This window comes from Ursus maritimus, unplaced genomic scaffold (genome assembly GCF_017311325.1).
Source record: "Ursus maritimus isolate PB19 unplaced genomic scaffold, ASM1731132v1 scaffold_6, whole genome shotgun sequence".
Taxonomy (NCBI): Eukaryota; Metazoa; Chordata; class Mammalia; order Carnivora; family Ursidae; genus Ursus; species Ursus maritimus.
This window is the reverse complement of record NW_024426774.1, coordinates 15,460,980-15,478,824: the sequence shown is the minus strand read 5'-3', so window position 1 is coordinate 15,478,824 and position 17,845 is coordinate 15,460,980. Positions and strand designations below refer to the sequence as shown.

The following is a 17,845-nucleotide window of genomic DNA, read 5'->3' as shown; positions in this document are numbered from 1 at the left end:
CCCCCCCCCGCCGGAGCCTCCAGACGGCATCCGTCCTCCATGCCCGGGCTGTGCTGTGCTTGGACCGGCGGTGGCAGGGGATGTGGAAACGGCCCCTCGCCGACCGGCCAGTGGCCGTCGGATTTCACCGCTTCCCCGACCCGGCCTCCTGGGGCTGGGCTCCTGCTCAGAAAGCTCAGACAAGACCCCACGGGCTCCGAAGGGCCGGGGAGCAGCAGGCCGCCTGCGCGGCCCGTACCGAAGTCTGACAACGAACACCTGACGGTAAATCTGCGAGCGGCTTCTGATTCGGAGCAGCCGAGGCTTTCCGGCGCCTGGTGGCCGTGCTCACGTTCAAGGCTTTTTGTGGCCTGGCAGTGGGTAGCTTCAGGCAAGACTGGGTCCTGTTTCTGTGAAGCAGGAGAAGGGTGTCCAGGCAGTGAGTGTCGCAGGAGGGCTGTTTCTTGCTCCCGGAAGATGACGGAAGGTTTCTCTGATGCTGGTGGCATCACAGGGACACGGGCACAGATGGAGGTGCCCCTCTTCAGCGGCTGCGACAGTCTTTGATCCTGCCCCCTGCATCGTGAGGACAGCTGGAAAGTATCAGCTCCTGGCTGATTGGTCCGGGCCCCCCACCCCGGTGAGACCACTCTGCCCCCATGCCCGGCCTGGAGCCTGGCTGTCCTCCTGAGGGCTCACCACTGCTCGGAGAGGCCAGGCTTGCCAGCACTCAGGGCCTCTACAGGGTGAGTATCATGTAAGGGCAGAGGAGGGGGGCGAGGGCCAGGGTGGGGCCCCGGGTGGCTGTGTGGGAAAACACCAGCTCTGCCCTTTGTCCCGAGCCAGCAGCTTCAACCGTCTGCACCTCAGTCTCCTTGAATGCAAAGTGGAGATAATACACGGCACTTCGCAGAGTCCGACAAGGGTCACCAGAGTCAGTAGAGGTGAGATACCTAGCTCGGTGCCAGGGCTGTGTCCATACCTGCGTTGACTCTGAATCTAGAAATACAGGTTGATCCGGTTACCCACAGTGGGGGGCCCCATCCATCTGTCAGCTCTGTCATGTGTGGAAGGGTGGGATGAGGGGCCAATGAGTCAGACATAGCTGGGACCTGGGGGAGGGAGATATGGAGAGGAGGGAGGCTGGCCCCACAGGCCCTCTGCGATGACCCAAATCCACCGTTGCCCACCGAGAGCCCCAAAGGCCGTCAACACACCCTTCCACCAGCTTCAGTGAAGAGGAAATGGAGGATGCCACTCACCTGCCCCTGGTGTCTCCCAGACCCTGGACAGCTGGGGGGAAGGGAGGCCCACAGCCAAGCTGGGCCTGAGGTGGATTCAGGGAATGAGGATCAGGCTCAAGCCTGGGGCCAAAGACCATGCACAGAGCGCGGAGCCTGAGGTCCAAGCCACTCAGACGGAAGCGCCAGGGCCAGCGGGCTGCCTGGCCTCTGCCCCAGCACCCGCATCTATCCACCTGGCAGGGGTGGGGAATCCAGCAGGGGCAGCCTGAGAACTGCTGAGACCTGCATGACCTCAGTACATTGGCCTCATTCATTCATTACTTCAGATGTTGACTAAGTGCCAGCTCTGTGCCGGGCACCAGGACACAGCTGTAAATGGAGAGCTGCTGGAACCCGCCGGTCCAGTTAGAGGTTCTGGGGCACAGGAGCCCCCATCCCCTTTCTCCCCGCTTCCAGGGCATGAGACCTTCACCATCCCTGACCCCATAATTCTCCCCAGCTGTGAGGGGGTTGGATCCTAGAGCTGGCTGGGGCTCCCAAGCCCAGGTGTCACGGCTTTTCCTGTATGGCCTTTTACTGGGAAGTGAGTGATCTGGTTGGAGAACTCTTGGTGAGCGCAACATCGATCCCCTCGTGCAGGGACCACACGGCTGGAAGAAGAGCCTTCCTGCTGAGGCACGTCCGTGCTTCCCCTCTTGGGCGGGGGACAGGCCATAGCACTTGGTGGCCAGTTCTGTGACTACCCGATGCTGGCACCCTAGGACAGCACTCCTCACAGAGGGCCTCCTCCAGACCCAACATGGGACCCCTTTCACTAAGGGGACCCACACATTTAGTTCTGGGCCCCTGGCCTAGCAGCTAAGGGGTTAATGAGTGTGTGTGGGGGAAGGGGGCAGGTGACAATTCTGTACTAAGCACCTGGGACACAGTAGTGAACTGAGAGTCACTGGGACCCACTGGTTTTTGTTTAGTGACAAAAACCCGTAGAGATAGGTACAAATGTACAAAGTCCAAGGTGCCTGTGTGTCGGAGTGTGTGAATGTATCCGGATCCACACTGGCCTCTCGGCTTAGAGGAAAGCAATCATTTCCTCTGGCCCTTCAGTGATCGGAGTCAGTCCTCCTGGACCCAGGGATGTCCCCCCACCCCCCGCAGTGGCATTTTAGCCGACAGGGCCCCCACCTGGCAGCTGGCATCTGTGCTGAGGCTGGGGGAGGATCAGCTCCTGCCCCAGCTCAGGGCTGAGCTGAACCATGGCGTTAAGTAGAAACAGCTGGGCTTTGAAGAGCAGAGGTCCGAGGCAGTGGAACATTAACCTGGGGAAGGCAGCCGTGTCAGATGGAAGTTCTCGAGTGCCAAGTTCAGAGAGGTTCACGCCCATGCTTAACCTCATGGTCAAGGCAACTCCCCAATTCTGCTTCCTACCCGCCATGCCCTGCAGATAGAGCCCTGCTCCAGGCAGCTCTAGGCTGCTGTACCAGGCAGGGGTGGGGACAGGGGACAGGTTCTGAGCGTTCTTGCGGCATGGGGAACGTTCTGGCCTGCACGTTAGTCAGAGCGACCGATGAGCTCACCAGGTCGGCCAGGGTGAGAAGCCACCCCCTTGCTGTTCCCAGGGCCGAGCCTGTGGGCAGGCTGTGCTTTTGTGGTTCGGGCAGCCACATGTGGCAGGCAGCTGTGCAGCTGTGACTAGCTGTTCCTCTCTCAAGGCCCCTCCGCCCCAGGGAACCCGAACCTCCCTGCAGAGACTGTGGCACAGCCACTCACCTTCAGAGATGCGGGGACACACCCGCTGGCCTCCCCCACCCTTCTCACCACGGTGAGGAGGACAGTTAACACTCTGAGACCCGTGGAAACACCTCCTTCACAGAATCTGGGCCCGGTCCCAGGGCAAGGACTCTAGCTTCTGACTTCCACCACCCAGCCAGGCACAGCAAACATCTAAGACCCATCCTGGGAGGGCGCTCTCCAGACAGAACATACGGGCCCTAATTAGATGCCTAATTAGCACCTCCCCTTTAGAGAACTCAGCCCTGGTTTTCTAGTGACAGGATTGCTGTCGACTGCTTCTGGGCAGTCGACCTGCCTAAAGCCAAGGGGAGGCAGGGCTCCCACGGGTTTGAATAGGCCGAGTGTTTTCTGGGGAGGAGGGCGGCCAGCCAGCGGTGCTGCTCCTGAGAACACAGTCTCAGAATCTTAGGATTTACACCGCTTAGAATTCTCTGTCCTCTGAATCTCAAGGTCCTGGGTGCTTACAGGCCTGGAACTTGATGCTTTGGAATCTGGAAGCGAGCTTTGAAGTCACACAGCCCATCCCCATCGGGGCACTTGGAAGTTAAACAGCCTCAGCTAATGGCTCCAACACCCTACCTTCCCCCAGGAAGAGCCTGTCCCTCGGTGGATTGGTGGGTTGCCACGGTCAGCAGGTGCAGGGGCTGGTCTCTAGACAAGCCCTTGAGTAACCTGCGGCAGTGCCCACCCCCACCTCCAGGGGGAGCCAGAGCAGGGCAGCCACACAATTGCAGGGGACACTGTTCCAGTCAGCCTCAAAGGAGCATTTCTCAACTCCCACTAAGGGATGCTGTTCTCTAGACAGAGCCTGGGGCACGGGGGGGGGGGGGGGGGACATTCGTAGCCAACCATCTGACAACATAGTTGTAAAGACAAGCTGTTCACACATGAAGCTGCTGGCGACCCAACGAAAGACTAAGGATCTGTGTGGTCAGGCAAAAAGTGCTGGAAGGGTCCAGAAGAAACACGCCTGGGCCTTGAGGATAGGGAAGGCTTCCAGGAAGAGGCTGGCTTTGGAGGCCATGGCTATGAAGTCCTAAATTCAGCCCCCTCCCTCAGATTCCTCAAGGATCTACAGATCCTTGCACGGTCTCCACGGCCTGCTTCGGTCCTCACCACAGGCAGGCCAAGGGGGAACTAACACCAGTGTTAGAGATGAGCTAACGGAGGCTAGAGAAGCTCAGAGTCTCACCAGGATCATGCGGTGACTTGGGGCAGAGACAGAGGCTGACCCAGTTCTCCTGACTCCTAGTGCAGTTGCGGCTTCCCACACAGCAGCTCAACCCGACCCTGAGTATGCCCGCGTCCGCGGAGCCCATCTGGGGACTGGTTCTTGATGCTGTCATCCGGACTTGGATTGTGGTTATATTCTTGGTCCACTGGCCCTGACCCACTCTGACCCACCATTCTTGGTGGCACCTAGGCGTCCTGCTCTTTAGGCCATTTGCTCTGAACCTTCCTTCAGGCTCTTTCCCCATCCCCGGCCCCGCCTCCGTCCTCTCTGGAACATGAAGTACTCTCATGACATGCCTACCACCCTTGGAGGGCAGGGGATGGTGCCAGCTTTCCTGCCTTAGAGATCATGCCTGAAGGGAAAGCAACACGACTTACTCTTCCTGCCGTGGATGTACCCGGCGGACGGTCGTCGTGTTTCTACGTGGCCATGTTATTCATAGATGTATGTATGCTTTTTAAAATTGGGAACATACAATTGCTTTGCAGTCTACTTTGCTCAATAACATTTCGTAATTCTTTTTGCTTTGCATGAACATTCTTCAAAAATACCATTTTAAAGGGCTGTGTAAGCATGTAGCTGCATTGTAATCTATTTAATTTTTCCTGTTTTGGAGTAGCTGGGCATCTATTTTTTTGCTACTCCACATTCCCTTTATGGATCATCTTTGTCTACAATTTTTTGTTTGAATTTCTAATTATTCCCTCGGAGAAAATTCCAGGGCATGTATGTTTTCTAGTTAACCATCCTTGATACGTTCTGCCAAAGTATTTCTAGAAGGGTTGTCGCTGACTTCTAAGACCCCAGCAGAGGTCCGAGAGGGCCAGTGTCACGGGTCTGCACCAGGCTCATGGCAATACCAGCAAAGAAAATTCTATGATCTAAAAGGCAAATAATGTTATTTCAAAATTAGAACTTACATGATGATCAAGGACGCAAAAATGCTCAAAATTATCGACCATTTTAAATTTTGGGGGTCAATTCTTTGCTTTCTCCACCAGCTTTTCTAACACAGTTTTGATGGGCTTATTTAAAACGCATCCTACGAGCTCTCTCTACATTGCTGTTGTGACGTTTGTGGCATATGTGTTTTACTAGTGTGTTGTTTCCTTTCATTTTTGTTTTTGATGGTTTTTAACCTCCCAATGTTTTATATTTTTACACAGTCAAAGCCACTGGCTTTTCCTCTTGTGACATTGTCCATTACTTAGAAAGCCCTTCCTGGGAAATAGCTTTTTAAATGGGTGAAGGGGTGCACTCTTCCTCCCCTTGGTTCTCTATTTTTGGTGAATTTTGAACAAACATCCTTTTCCCAAATCCCCTTTTCCCTGGACCATCTGGACCGTGCTTGCTCGTGTTTCTCCCTCCCCCGGGGCCAGCATGTTGGGGTGGGAAGAGGCTCTCACAGTGTACTGATCTCTGGGTGTAGAAACGGGAGCGAGGGCCTCTGGGCTCCAGAAATGGCTTGTTCTCCACCTTCAAGGCGGACATGCTCTGTTCCGAACATTGTCTGCTCTTTCCCGAACATTGTCTGCTCTTTCCCGCCAAAGAAATGAAAACACTGTCCGAAAACCTTTTAAATATGCTGTATCTGCCAGCGAAGACTAGCTGTGTGTGGGCCTCAGACCAGCTCTCAGGGCTTATGGCTGCGCTCATGAGCCAGGCTGCCCCAGCTCCCTGGTAGCCAAAATGCCTGGGGGCCTTGAGGGTCTTCGGGTCCGTAATGTGGTCCAGCCATTTGTCTCTGTCATGGGCGCACTGGAACCTTATTCCCTTGCAGCCCACACAGCGATCCGCTGCTGAGCTTGGTGTATGCAACCAAAATGGCACCCTGTGGAGAGTTTGCTGGGCTCAAAGCTGGAATCTCTGCCTTCTGACCGCAGCTCTGCCTCCTTGGAGCTGTACGAACTCAGGGTGCAAGGAGGACCATCACACCAGCTTGCAGGGTTGGCGTGAGGATTAGAGGCGACGCCTGGCGCACAGTAGGTACACAGTAGGCACGGTGAGGTTTGTTCATCTGATGACGATGATGCTTCTGCTGCCAGTGGGCAAACCAGATTCGTGCACGCTCTCTCTCGAGAAGGGAACAGCATGCCAAAGATAGCCAAAGTGTGGGACTGGAAGAGAGCCAAGATAACTCCAGGACTCCAATTGTTATTTCTCTACTACTTGGAGATACGAGATTCTCAGTCCTTCAAAGCATCAAAGGATTTTAGGAGAGGAAATTTGGTGTTGTGGCTAAGCCACGGGGCTTTGAAGTCAAGAGCCGAGTTCCTAACAGTTTCCGGATCTGCCCCTTCCGACTGTACGACCTTGGGCAAGTTACTTCTCTTCTGTAAGCCTTAGTTTCTGTATCATAAAATGGGGCTATCAGCAGTGCCCCTCTTGTAGGGCATGGTGGGGATTAAATAAGATAATATTTATAAAATTAGGGTGAATATGTACCTATCTTCCAAACCAGGACACTTTTGAAGGGGCAAAGAGATGCTATTAATAATTGTCCAGCAACCCAGGACTGCCCCAGGCAAACCAGGGCAAACGGCTACCCGGCACGAAGGGCCTGGCACAGTGCCTGACTCAACATGGCCGCCGCGACAGCGCCGATTTCCCGAGGAGTGTGGGTTCTCTCCACGCTGGGTGGCTCATGCTGGAGACAGAAAGGAACCATCTCAACAGAGTGCCCTGGATGGAGCAGGGGCAAGGGGCTAGGATTCACAGCCACGACTCAGGGGGAGCCAAGAGCCCCCAGAGACTCACCCAGCCCCCGGTGCTCTCCGGGAGGTTGTCTTTCTCGGAAGAAGGTGGTGAGGGACCAAGTGTCTTTCCCAGGGTGGCTGCAAGGGAGCCTGCTTGGACTGGCCCCTCTCTGCTCTGTCCCACGGGATCAAATTAAAGCCAACTCTGCACAAGGCAAAGGCTCCAGTTCCTGCCTGAGTCTGAGTCTGGCCCTTTCCTTCTCGCGTCCCCTGGGGCCCATGCAGAACAACATCTCAGTAGCTGCAGAGGTCACAGCCTTGTCCCCTTTGCCCTTGCGTGGGCCCCTTATCCCTTGCCCCAAGCCCGCCAGACACAGAGTGAACTGCCTATGGCGTGTGCAAGCCCTCTTGGGCCCTCAGCTCTCCTCCCAGCCTTAGCACAAACACATTCCTGAAGACTAGCAGGAACCGGGAGTGACTCAGGCCTCAGGAATGTGCAATCTGATCCCCTTGCTTGGGGGGCAAATTCCTCATTCTAAGGTGGGCAGCTAGCTGGCGAGCCTAGAAGCCCTGGAGGGTCTGAGGCTGCGAGTCTGGTCTGGACCCGCTCCAAAGGAACAGGCTCTCTCTGTAGCAGCTTTCACAAACCCTCCCCCCCACCCCCCGCCCCGCAGACTTATGGTGGGAGGTGGTTGTGGGGTCAAGGGAATGCTCAGGGACCCCATTCCAAGTTCAGGGCCAGAATTCAGATCGCTGGAGCAAGCAGGCTGAGTCTCAGGGGCGGGAGTCTGGAAGCAGAACCATGGGGGGATGGGTACCCCACCCCTCCCCAGGCCCATCCCCTGAGCAGTGGAAGAGGAGAGAAGCCTCTAGATGCAGGACTGAGAGAGCAGTCTGTCCTAGCCTCCCGGCCTCCCCGCTGTCCTGCAGGACGCTGGCTCTCTTCAGTTGGGAGGCTGCAGTCCCGGGTCACTCACGCTCTGCCTGGCCCAGCCTAGGCCAGGGCTTCTTTACGTCCTTGTGCAGTACCACCAAACGATTGTATAGGCAATCTTTTAAAATCATAGAAGAAATCCTGCATTTGATGACTCTGAGGGCGGACATTCGCTAGAGGAGCAAAACACCGGTTCAGCCGAAGTCTGTGAGTCCAGTACCAAGTATGGCCAGTCAGAGACCCCAAGGAACGGAACACAAATAAGAAACACAGGCCCTTTGGCCTGAAACGGACACCTGAGCAGCATGGTGGGGGACCCAGTTCTGGGACGACACCAGGCACGGTTGCTTGCCATCACTGTAAGTGGAAGAGTGTGCTGGCCAGGTCCACAGGACGACCTGTCTTCCAGCCACCCTGAGACAGGTCAGAGAGACCTCAACCCCTCCTGCATGGTCTGGTGAGCACTGGCAATGCCGGGCCCCAGGGGTCACGATGGCCAAGGTGAGGGAACTAACCTGAGAGGGTCGTGGCCACGCCCTTCCTCTGTTGGACGACTCCCAAGCAAGGGGAGCCCACCTCCTCCCACCGTAGAAGATGACGGGGAGCTGCTGTCGCCTTCTCATTCCTCAGCCAAAGTGGTAGCTGGCCAGTCGAACCCTTGTCCCTGGCTCTTGGAATCTGGAGGGAGTGATACAAAGCTTCCAAGAGAGGCTGACAGGACTAGGGAATCCACTAGGGTCCATCCGGGGGTGGCAGGTACTAGCACACTGTCCCAGTGGGGGACATTGTCCAACGGTGCACACCTCCCTTGTTGTCCAGCCTTCCCGATAATCCAGTGTGAGCAGCCCAATATTCTTCCACAAAAATCTTTTTCTAAGTAAGTTAGCCAAAGCTGATTCCTGTGGTTTGCATATGAAGACCAAGTGCAACAGACCAGCGTGTGCCAAGGCGAGCACAGCTCAGTGGAGTTATCCATAGTGCCAGGGCCCCACCTTTGATTGCATATGTCTTGCTCTAGAATCCTTGCTTGATTAAGGTGTGAGCAGAGGCTGGGGGCGTGACTGAGGATGTTGGGTTTGGGTGGGGGAGCTGGTCCTGGAGCATTCAGCTTAGGGTGAGAGTGGCAGATAGGCCAGAAGGTGAGGGGAAATTGAGGCAGTCAGTGGCACAGGGCTGGGGCTCCTTGCTGGCCTGGTCAGAGGAGGCAGGTACCCACCCCATCCAGCTCACAGCTTGGCAGGCACAGAGGGATCAAAGGTGGTTAAGGTGCAGAGGCAGGGGCAGGGAGAACTTCTCAAGAACTGGGAGGAGGGCAGGAAATCGGGGCAGGATCCCAGATTCAAGGACTCACACCTGCCTGGGGCCACCAGTGCTTTCTGCCTTTTCTCTCAGCAGGGCATGGAGTCCTGAAGCCTGGGCTGCCGTCAGAGAGGGTCCCCACCGGATCTGAACCCCGCAGTGAGAGGAGCCGCAGCATAGCAGGTGTTTGTCCCTGTTTGACAATGTCCCTCCCCGGAGCAGGCTAAGCTGAGGCCAGCGGGCTGACAATCCTCCCACTGTCCCTCTGTGGGGACATACAGTGCCCTCCCATCTGCCCCTTAGCTGACCTCTTAGGTGCCTATGAAAGCCGAGTGGAGGAGGGCATAGGTCCCCAGATGGCAAAGACAGGACAGAAGAGGTTACAATGTAAGGGGCTGACATGTATAGGGAGGTGCCTTCTCTGGGACCCTCTCAGCTGGAAGTGGAGAAATGGTCATCCCAGGGCACCTGCAGAGTGCACCATGCCTGCTGCCCCCAGCCCTCCCTCACTTACTCATGCTGCCTGAGAGGCCAGCCTTCCCCAGGACCTCTTTTCCCACCCACCCCTCTCTCTAGCATCCTCCACACCTCAGGTGGACAAGCATCCCAGCACCACCCCTGTCGGCCACCCTCCACAGCCCTGCCTTGTCCCTCCCTGAGCTGGGTGCCCTGTCCCACCCTGCACGGGGAAGGCTGTGTCTCCCGGGGCTGCTCTGTGCAGCCTGAGGCTTCACCTCCCTTCAGCAGATGTGGAGCCTTCCTCTACAGAAAGACAGAAAAGGTGGTAGACAGACCCTAGACTGGCCCCATGTTTTCCTGCCCCACGTTCAGTCCATGATTCCCTCCCCTTGGGTGTGGACAGGACCTGTGACTTGGTCCTAGCTCATAGAATATGAAGGGATTTTGCAGGTGTCGTGAAGATCCCAAATCAGTCGGTTTTGAGCTAATCAAAACAGATTATTCTGTGTGGGGCTGGCTTAATTGGGTAAGAACTCTTAAACATGGGATTGGGCCCCTTCTGAGTGGAGAGCCCGTCCTCGCCAGCTTGATGGAACACGCAGCCGTCAAGGAAGCCCACCTGGCAAAGAACCACAGGTGCTCTTGATCAGGGGTGGCTTCCAGCTGAGAGAAAGAGTGGGAGCCTCAGTCATGCAGCTACAAGGAAATGCTTGAACTCAGTTGCAGACTCTTCCCCACTTGAGTCTCCCGATGAGAACGCTGCCATCTTCCACGTAGATTACAGTCTTATGAGCCCCTGAGCAAAGGATCCAGCTAGGCCAGGCCCAGATTCCTGACCCACAGCAACTGTGAGATAAGAGGATAAACGCGTGCTGTTTTAAGCTGCCAAGTTTGTGGTACTTTGTTACCCAAAGACAGAAAGCTCATACTGAGTTGGAAGGGTTGGGATGTTAACCTGGAGCTCGGAACGAGAATGGGGTTTCTTGTCTTCTTTAGGATCAGAGCCCTGAACCCAAGCCCCCAAGGACCAGAGTCCGCAACCTGATAGTGGCCGGCTCCAGGCAGGACAGCAGGTGAAGACCCTCATTGGGGCCTGGTTTCCAGGTCTTGCTGGAGAAAGCCTGCATGCTGGGGAGTATGTGGGTTGGGGGGGAGCTTTACCTAGGGAGGGGTCCTCTGCTTTGGTTCTCTAGGGCCTCATCCAATTCTCTGGGGCCGAGCTCCACAGGAACAGGATTCCTGTTCAGGGGTCTATACACACTGCATTTACGTAGAGATTTTCAGGGAAAACTCATCACTTGCCTGCCTGGTGTTCATTCCCACCAGCAGCTCCTGAGGCCTCCCTCCTCCCCATGCCGCCAGCTCTTGAGAGTATCTGTCTTGGTCATTTTTGCCAATCTCATGGGTGTGAAACAGTACCTCGTTGTTTTAATTTGCATTTAATTTGCATTCCCTTGATAAGCAGTGAGGTTTACAACCTCTTCGTGAACTTGTTAGGCTTTTGGATTTTGTTTCCTGTGAATTCTCTTTTATAGACTTTGATTCCTCTAAAAAAAAAAAATAGATTTTTTGCTTTTTCCCTTTGAGATTTCTAAGGGCACCCAGCTTGGTCCGTCCCCCAGGGCAGCCTCCTTCTTCCCCAGCTACCCCAGCTCAGGCCACCTGCCCTGTGCCTTCCACACCAGCCCTCGGGTCTGTGTCCCAGAGGGCCCTATGTGAGCGCCTGGAGAGAGCAGAGAGGAACAGGTCCTAGCTGCCTCTCCTGCTGATCCACAACCTTTTCACTTGCTTTTTTTTGAAGCCAGGAGGGAGAAAGAGGGGGTCCATATCAGGGGTATTCTTGTGGGATATACGGGTGAGTGACTGAATACTGCCTTTCCTCCTGTTACAGGGACCCAGGCTGCCTGGTGGACCCCCACCCCCCAGACTATAGTTCCAGAAAACCAGGGAGAAAACACAATTGACCCCTTTGAGCCTGCAGTGCCAGAGGGGGGCTTCCGGGGCAAACAATGGTCCTCTGTGTCTGGTTTCTCCTGAGGGCCGGAAGCCCCTGGTGCGTGGCCCACCGATGAGTCATGCAGGATATCTCCTGGGCCTGCTTTGTTGTGCCCAGCCTGGAATGGCAGATGATCTCATCGGCTGTTCTGGGGAAGCCCTGTCAATGGACAGCCCCGGGAAGCTCACCACCCACGAATGCAGGAGAGTCCTGGTCCCCTGGCCTTGAGCGAGTTCCTGGAGGCGGGGGTGGGGGTGGGGGGTTGCTGGGCAGACAGAGTCAACAGAAAGAAAAGACCCCGTGCTCATGGAGTCCAGGGAAACCCCCGCTCTGCTCTCTCTGGGCTCCGCACGCGCGTGGGGGCCGCCCAGCTCCAGATGTGTCCTGGGGAGTTTCCTGAACTCGGGGGAGGCCCCAGACAAGTGTATGAGGAGCACCCCAGGGAGGGCCGACCTGGGACTGGCAGGAAGTCAAGGGCTGGGGTGGCCACCGATCCTGGCTTGGCCTGTGAGGCTCGGAAGGGAACAAGGGTCGGACTTTGGCTGGATGAAACAGAGACTTCAGAAACAATGAGCCATGAGGTACTGAGGCCATTTCAATTCTTGGAACTTGGACATTTCTGTTAATGGTTGTTGTTGTTTAAAATACACCTCCCTGGCTGGTACAGAGCATAGCTGCGGAGTCCCAGAGCCCACACCCGCTTACTGTGGGGCCTTGACCAAGTCACTCTAACTTTCTGAGCCTCAGTTTCCCCCTCAATAAAATGGGATTGTGGTGCCGCGTCTGAGGCTGTTGTGGGCAGGTCCGAGTGCACAGACGCCAGCTGCCCCGCTCCCAGCTGGCCCTCAGGAACCAGCAGTCTCCTCTCTTCCCTTCCTCCCCCCACAGCTTTGAAGAGGCTCTTGGTTGGGCTTCTATTCTGGTTCTGCCCTCCAGAAGCTCACCGCTGAACACGTTCCTTAGACGGCCCACCTTTCCTCTGGACGCAGGGGACAGGCGGGGCCACCCCCAGAGCCTCCAAGAAGAGAACCGCCCCAGTCCGTCTGAGGCGCAAGAATGGGGTCATTGTCGCCTTCTGCTGGCATTTCACATCTGACTGGGTAGCAGGATGAATGATCCTGCTCTGAGGACAACCTGGAAGCACCGTAGGCATAGAGTCCAGGCCTGCAGGTGTGGGGAGCCCAGAGCTCAACCCCAGAAATCACTGAGGCCAAGGTCCCTCCTGCGCGGACTGAACCCATCCCACCTCTGAGGGCCACCCTGAGCCACTGAAGAGCTGCAGGGAGGAGGCTGCCCTACACCTCTGTCCGAGATGCAGGGGTGCTGCTCCCCAGCCTTCGTCCTGTACCCGCACCGGGGCTGCGCACGTTACCGAAGGGGAAATGACACAGCGCTGAGTTCCGTGTCAGAGGCTCCCCGCCTGGTGGATCATCATGAGAAACTAGACACTTTGCCGTGGCTTTTGCGAGTTCGCGGTCGCCCCTGGCCACAAAAACATGCACCTGTGAGGTGAGTCGAAGAGTCACAGTGCTAAGTTTGATGAAACACTTCCCAGACGGGCCCTTCTTCCCCCCAGAGGGTCTTTCTTCCCCACGCCCCCTCTGCCCACGTCGGAGCTGTATGAGAGCCACTGACGTGTCCCAGGGAACGCGGGGAGCTGGGAAGATCACGTGAACTTGAACTTCTCTAGGGGAGAACAGTGCCCGCGATTTCTTGGACGTCTTGGACAAGATGCTTGGGAGGAGGTAAGACCCCCAGGAATCACGCTGGGTCTTGGAGACGGTTGGGAGCTTTCTAAGGAGGCCTTTGGTCTCTCCAAATGGGCTGCGTGTGGGGCGAGGGCTGAACGGCTCGGGCCCAAAGAAAGGGTTCTCCTTTCTCTGCTTCCCACTCAACTCTCGGCCCCTCCCCGCACATAAACACCAAGCCGACATTGAAAGAACATCAATTTCTAGTGTCCCCAATTCCATGTCCCCAGCATGCACAGGGCTGCCCCACGTCTCAGCAGCCCCCTCCTGCTCGCCCCGCAAACCTGACTCAGCGGCAGCTGTGGCTTTTGTTCTCCACCGTGTTTGCAATGACTGCAGGCCTCCTACCCCGAGTCAACGATGGGCACGGCGTGACGCCCCCTTACAGCCCAGCATGCGCTCACGTAGGTAGGGGTGCGTGCAGAGACATGTGTATGTGATCACCTCAAGTGTCTACACCGGATTCATGCCCTCTCCCGCACCAGAGACACCCCTGCCCGGCCCCAGCAGCCTCTTAGCCAGCTCAGCACACCTGCTGTCTTCAAATCCATGCACATCTGTCCTCCTCACCCCACCCTTGATTGCCGGACCCCAAATTCAGGTTCCAATACCCTCTTTTTTTTTTTTTTTTAAGATTTACTTATTCATTTGAAAGAGAGAGAGCACGAGTGGGGGTGGGATGGGGACAGGTGGAGAGACAGAAGGAGAGGGAGAAGCAGGCTCCCTGCAGAGCAGGGAGCCCAATGCGGGGTTCAGTCCCAGGGCCTGGAATCACATCCTGAGCCCAAGGCAGATGCTTAACCATCTGAGCCACCCAGGTGCCCCAGGTTCTAATTCTCTCTACTTGGACCCCCGCCAGCTGTACCAGAGGCAGCAGGTCAGGAGTCCCCAGCCCCCGCTTTCTTCAAGGCAGGATCCGCCTTCCAGATAGAGCCTCAGCCCCACTTCTTCCCACTGCCCCCCACGTAGGGCCCCTGTGACACTCCTGCCACTGTCCCCTCTAACATACACCCTCCACTCCCGGCCTATCGGCCTCTTTGGGGCTCCTGTACAGTTCACGCTCAACCCCAGGTCTGGGTCTCCACCGCTGACTCTTCTCCACCTGCCATGTTCTCTTCTCCCCTAACTGCCGTCTCCAAGGCCCAGGTCAGCCGTCAGTCGCCCGCGGGTCACCCTCTCTGGCCACCATAGCTGCCATGATTTTGCCTTTCCTCTGTACTCCTGTGGGCTTGATTACTCCACAAAGTTAGGGTCTTTGAGCCCCAGTCTAATCCATGTTATTAAGAGCACCTACTACGTACAGGACACTAATCCAAAGTCAGACTGGCCGCGGCCGGACCGAACGTGGAGCCCACGCACAAAGCCCTCCGGAATCAGGGTTGCCCCAGGGCAGAGCCTTGGGGACACTGCATGATGCGCCAGTCCAGGCCTGGCCTTCCTCTGCAGTGGTCGGATCTGGAGCTAGACCTTCAGGAAAAGGGGCTGGTCAGAGACGGTAGACCCCAAACAAATTGCTCCTGGGAATTCCCAGAAACCATCCATCCTGGACATCTCCCTGGGAACAGATCCATTAGGGGGAGTTCTGACTTTATCACTTGTTTTGCCCTGAACAAAAGGATATGACTGTGTGTCCTTCGGTTCATAGAAAGCAACCACTCGGTGCAGAACAGAAACAGAAACTTCAGCCTGCATTGTCCCTCTGGTGATAAACTCCATTTCCCAGAAGGAGGGAAGGCCCATGAAACCCCACAGGCTTAGGGTGAGGGGGTCAGCTTCCATTTCTGTTGTGGAATAAAAAACTCCCAGATTGTGGCACGTGCCCTGGACTCACACTGAGGGAACCCCTCCAGTCTCCCCGTCTGCAGAACATGGGGGTACCCTCTATGAGCCGGGCACTCCCAACACCGTGAGGGATGTAATGCTGTCCCCGCTCCAGAGAGAAAGTCCCATGGCCTGGAAATGGCAGAGCCTCTAGAATCAGGCCCGAGGCTCAGGGAGGCCCCCATACAAAGCATAGAAAATGGGCAGCCAGCACCGTGGCTCCAGTGGCAGGAGCGTCTGCGTGGAAGGCTTCTTGGAGGAGGTAAAACTCAGAGGGCAGGAGAGAGAGAGGCACAGGCGGAGCCCAGTGGAAGGAAGGCCACGAGCAAGGTGGAGGGAGAGAAGTCTGGCCAGAACGAAGATGGGGCGGGATGGATGGGAGGCCCCCTCCCCAGGAGCCGGTCAGGAGCTCCTTAGGCATCACCCCTTCTGCATCTAGCTGTCGTTTAACGGGCAGTCCCTCCTTGAGTGTGGGCATCAAGGGCCTCGGGGCCGCTCACACCTTAAAGGAATTCCTCAGCTGCTCCTGTCCTCCCTGGAGACGGTGAGTCAGAGGGAGGGGGTGGCAGAGAGGACCGGGAGGAGTCACAGACCACGGCCCCCCGTGTGGAAGAGCTCAGGCCTGCGGATAAATCATGTTGGAGAGCCCAGGAGGGAGGAGGCCTGCTTGGCTTCCTCCCCAGGGCCCTGCCCCTCAGCTGACACTGCAGTGAGGCCCCCCGGGGTGCTTAAAGAGCAGCTCACTACCTTTGGGGCCTACAAGGCAGAGGCAGCGCGCCTCTGGTCACTAGAGACTGCTGAGGCCGTCAGAGCTGGAGGAAGGAGCTGGCACTTCTTACCCTTCTTAGTTGGCACAGGAGGCCTCGGGCGAGGCCTGCGGGCTGACGCGGTGGCGCCCCTGGCCCCCGAGGCCGCAGGACTGAGCCAGGTAAACATCCCTCCAGGCCCCTCACTCTTGGCATGTGGCCTCAGCTCAGCAAATGCATCCTTTGGGGGTGTGAATAGCTGCAGAGCCAGCCCCCAGAACCCATTGTTCTGGAAGTTCCAAAACAACCAAAACAAACTCTCAACAATATGGGAGTGAGGAGGGAGGACGGAAAGGGCCAGTGGGAGCCTTTGTCCTGAGGCAGCCAGACGTTTACATTTTCCACATTAATGAGCTAGGAAATGGCTCTTTTTATGCCAGTAATAACAACCACCACCCCCTCCATGTTCTCATCTAATCCTGGCAAAAACCAAGCAAGGCCAATATGAGCAACCCCTTACAGAGCTGAGGGGCTGACATTCCAAGAGGCCCATGGCCTCTAGTGTCGCGATCGCTGGAGCTGAGGCTCGAACCCAGGGCCCCAGCTTCTCTCCATGCAGCTCAGTGCAGCCAGCCGAGGCCAGGGACAGGATCAGTCTGAAGGAAATGCCTGGTTCCCTTGAGCCTCCCAACATGGTGAGCCAGATGAGGAAGCAGACTCTTGTGAGGTGGCCAGGAGGCCAGGCTGACCCAACACTGCCTGCCGCCAAGTGCCACTGCGCGAAGGCCAGGTGTCTGCCCAGTGGGGCCAGCCAGGCCATCGTCCTCTCATCAGCCTGGGCTGACGGGGTTCCCTGGCTATAGCCACACGCCCCCCGGCCAGGCAGTACTCCCGTCTTCCTGCTGGAGGCCTGGCCCTTGGGGGTCTGAGAATGAGGTCTCCCACATGCCGCCTCCCAGGCCAGCTCAGCCCTGCTCCCCGAGCCCCCAGCCCTGTGCAGTGGTGGGAAGAAGGTAGTGACGGACCCACCTCTTACACACAATTAACAATCGCTCGTATCTCTTCCAACACTGTAAGATTTTCACAGGCTACTATTTTTAGCAGCAAAAGAAAAAGTGCTGAACTCCTAAATTGTGATTTTGCGTACTCATCTATTTCTAAAGCTCATTGCTAGATAACTAAGAGCTTGTTCTTTGATTATGGCCATTTAGGAAAAGGAATTCTAACAGGCTTGCTCGAGTCTCACGAGCCTTGCAGTTTGCACCAAGAAGTTGCGTGTGACAACACTTCCATCTGGCAGACGGCCTCACTGGAATGCACTTGGAAGTCTGGAGAACGGAGACATCAACAGAAGCACAATTAATCAGCGCAATTGTTTTCCCTGCTGTGAACAGGACATTCCTCTGGATTTTTGAGGGCAACGCACACGGCAAGGCCCTGGCTCGGCATTCTCTGTGGCATTCAAACCGAGTGGAGCGGCGGGCACGCGTGGACTGCTCTTACTGGTCTTCCCGCTCACTCTCTGTCTCAGGCCAGTGCAGCAAAGCCCTCAGCCCTCCTTGTGCCAGTGACGGTGAGAGTGCTGGGTCCCGTGAACAGCCTGAAGTTACCAGCTCTGACTGGAAGCTCTCTGGACTCTGGCTTTGGTGATTGTTGTTCTTATGAGAAAATTTCTTGGTTTTGTAACTTGCAGACCAGAAAAAGGAAAAGCATTTAAACCAGTATCCGAACAGGAAGGGGAAAGCCAGTAGCTCCTTACTGAGTGAACTGCTGGGAATTGTAGGTTTGGAGAAGTCTCCAAAAACACTTCTTTGGAACTGCTGGTCTACCCTGAGCTAGTCCTTTTTCGGGAACCTCTGAATCTTAGATTTTTCAGTCTACAAAAGGCAGCTCACAAC

The 17,845-nt window shown here is 56.2% G+C and overlaps 1 long non-coding RNA gene across 15 annotated transcripts in view; it reads left to right on the top strand.

The window, feature by feature from the left end:
• The first annotated feature begins 176 nt into the window (after nucleotides 1-176).
• Nucleotides 177-17,845, top strand: part of LOC103671698 — a 27,075-nt gene continuing 9,406 nt past the window's right edge. For 4 of the 15 annotated variants that reach the window (XR_571026.2, XR_571019.2, XR_005832758.1 and 1 more), the window contains exons 1-4: nucleotides 7,626-9,360; nucleotides 10,633-10,709; nucleotides 11,528-13,377; nucleotides 17,159-17,593. This is a non-coding gene — a long non-coding RNA (uncharacterized LOC103671698). Of the gene's footprint in view, nucleotides 726-4,586; nucleotides 4,693-4,997; nucleotides 6,231-7,625; nucleotides 9,361-10,632; nucleotides 10,710-11,527; nucleotides 13,378-17,158; nucleotides 17,594-17,845 lie in introns of those variants that run through there. The other 11 variants (XR_005832761.1, XR_005832762.1, XR_005832757.1 and 8 more) reach the window with 11 other exon arrangements.